General features: G+C 35.9%; 1 pseudogene; it reads left to right on the plus strand.

Annotated features, from left to right (window-relative positions):
- Window positions 1–230: 230 nt before the first annotated feature.
- LOC114166615 lies at window positions 231–2,777 on the plus strand (annotated as a pseudogene).
- Window positions 2,778–3,171: the final 394 nt, after the last annotated feature.

A 3,171-nucleotide genomic window follows, 5' to 3' on the forward strand; every position in this document is an offset into this window, starting at 1 on the left:
TTTAAAATACTTGTTTATTTTTTCAAATTACTCATCCTGTCGTGCGATTTAGTTTATAGCAAGGTAATTAAAATTGTTGATTAACGGATGTAATGATGTATTTGATGAAAGCAGGGAAAAAGGCAAGGGGATCAAACCGATATTAACAGGTGTCTTCATGCATGGAACTCTACACCACACGTATATTATGATGAAACCACTTTCATTTCCCAGTCACCACATGTCTTTCTTATTGAGTCCACGCAACTCATATGGTCCTATACTGTCAAATTTTCCTTCCTTCCTCCTTTCATGTTGCCTACCTCCCATCGGCCACTTCTCAAGAACTAATTCCTTCCCTCACACCCCTATCTTTTACTACTCTCCTCTTCCACCATATTTTATCAGGGCATTATTTTCAAGATATGGGCTTTATATTCAGTGTACCATTTTTCTTATTTTAGACATGAGCTTTGATCTAGTATTTTTACGAACTTGTTCCTTGTTTCTCTTTTATATATATATTTTCCAAATAAGACATATTTTGCATGACATTTTTCAAAGAAAAAAACGACTCATACTCGTCCTGACAATCGAGTGCTCTGTGTCAATGTTGAACTTTCCATAGCCTAACATAATTCTTGGTGACTTTCATATTGTTGAGACTCCACTCATTAGATGATGGCAACAGAGAGAGTGCTTCACATGAAGGATGGTGAGGGAGAAACCAGCTATGCCAACAACTCCTTACGTCAGGTATCATCTCTTTTCTGCTGTCCAAAAAGTATCATCTGTACAACCTTTATATCATAAAATAGAAACACGGTTTTCCTTTTGTTTTATAAATTTCCTAAAAGGCAAAAACGAGTTTCCTATATATATATATATATATATATATATATATATATATATATATATATAGAAAAGTAACCCAATTTAAATTTGGTGCAGAGAAAAGTGGCAAGCATGGTGAAACCTATACTTGAAGATACTGTAAAATGGTTGATGTCAAACATGAGTTCAGAAAGGTGTTGGAAAGTAGCAGATTTGGGATGCTCTTCAGGTCCAAATTCACTCTTATTTGTGTCAGACATGTTAAGTATCATGGATAAGGCTAGCTTCAGCTTAAACCAGGCTACGCCAAATGCATTGCAAATTTACATGAATGATCTATTTGGAAATGATTTCAACACCATCTTCAAGTTGATCCCTGACTTCTTCCAAAGAATCCATGAAGAGAAAAAGGACAACCATGTACGATGTTTTATTCATGCAACACCTGGAAGCTTCTATGGAAGGCTTTTTCCTGATAATTACATCCACTTCTTTCATTCCTCTTACAGTCTCCACTGGCTATCACAGGTCAGCTGTATCAAACCTAATTTAATATTTTTACATGCTCATTTAACAGAATGAATATGTGTACTAGTATTTTATATTTATATAATTGAATGTAGCTTTACGAAAGTTAAATTGTTTTTGTTCAACTTTGACATGGTATCATGCAGGCACCAAAAAGCTCGACCAACACAAAGGAACCACTCAACAAGGGAAATTTTTATATAACAAGTACAAGCTCTCTTTCTGTCCGTGAAGCATACTTCAATCAGTTTGAAAAGAATTTCAAACTTTTTCTAAAATCACGTTCAGAGGAACTAAAGTCAGATGGTATTATGTTACTTACATTCATTGGTAGAGATGAAACTCGGAAAATTCGTAATCCAGCTCCAGAGTTAATTGGAATGGTACTCAATGACATGGTCCAAGAGGTAAGCGATGAGGTCTGATAGATGATTATCCAAAAGTGAACCAATTCATCAAAATAGCATTTGTATTATTGTGTATGTGTGTCAGTCATTTCAAGCCAAGAATATCAAAAACCACTAACTGCACTACATAATTATTTCCTTGCAGTTGTATTATTGTGTATGTGTCAGTCATTTCAAGCAAAGAATACCACAAACCACTAACTGCGTTTTATAATTACTTCCTTTTGTTTTCATATCGCACGTGAATTCCATAACATGTGTTCAATTTGAAAACTGTGATTTAGTACTAGGATTTACACTAAATTTTATAATAGTTTATTTATATGTTGTTTACCAGCTAGGTCGTATTATAATATTTTATCATTTATTTCGCATATTGTTTTGTATTGGATGTTACCCCTGTGGTGTATATTTTGTGCTTGCTAAAGCCAGAAATTTGAAAGGCTCTAGAAAGCTAGCATAGGAAAATAAGGTTGCTTTAATTTTTCTTTGTGATTTGTAGGGTGTACTTGAAGAGAAAAAATTAGACTTCTTTGATCTACCTATATATGGTCCCACTGCTGAAGAAGTTAGACAAGTGATCGAAGAAGAAGGATCTTTTGCCATTCAAACATTGAGGTCTTTCAACATATAGGTTGGGATGCAAATATTCACGAGGATGTCAGTGACTCTATACTTGATAGCAAAATGAAAGTAGAGTTCCTGACTAAGTACGTTAGAGCGATTTTCGAACCTCTTTTGGCAGTTGAGTTTGGGAAAGATACCATGGATGAATTGTTCACAAGATTTGCAAGGAAAGTTGCCCAACTCATTGAATTTGAGACATTGGAGTATACTCATGTGGTAGTGTCCTTGGCCAAAGTTTCTTGAAGATATAAGTATGGCCAAATGTTTTGGATGGCTTATTTTCGATTCTTACTAATGTTTTTGGGTTAAGTATTCAACTCATTGTAACTTAGTTTTCTTTCCTGGAGAAACTTTCATTATGTTAGTTTAGTGGTCTTGTAAGACCCTGTTCTTTTATGCCTTTAACTTATAGGGCTTCTCCAAATCTAATGGACCTAAGAGCTGACCTAAAGGATAAAATTGATCCTAGTCTGCCCTAATGCGTACGCTTTCACTCTTTCAGAAACCAACCGTCATCCCCATTGCTTTCACTGGACGCTCTACTAGGGTTTCTCCCCAAGCCATTCTCGAACTAGCTCTGAATCAGTTCCTACTCCACGTAAGTGCCCCTTTCTAGATCGTATGAGTTCCATTATTGTTCCTTTGTATTTCACAGTTAGGGTTTCGTGTTAATCCGCCCCTTTGTCCCGTGTACCTTCTGTTTTCAACTCATTAGTGTGTTCCTAGGGCTACAGTGCTCGCGGTCGTGCTGTCAAGGTTCTGTTAACCCTTTTTCCAGGTACGGGAAGTTAGGGTT

Source organism: Vigna unguiculata, chromosome 10, assembly GCF_004118075.2.
Source record: "Vigna unguiculata cultivar IT97K-499-35 chromosome 10, ASM411807v1, whole genome shotgun sequence".
Taxonomy (NCBI): Eukaryota; Viridiplantae; Streptophyta; class Magnoliopsida; order Fabales; family Fabaceae; genus Vigna; species Vigna unguiculata.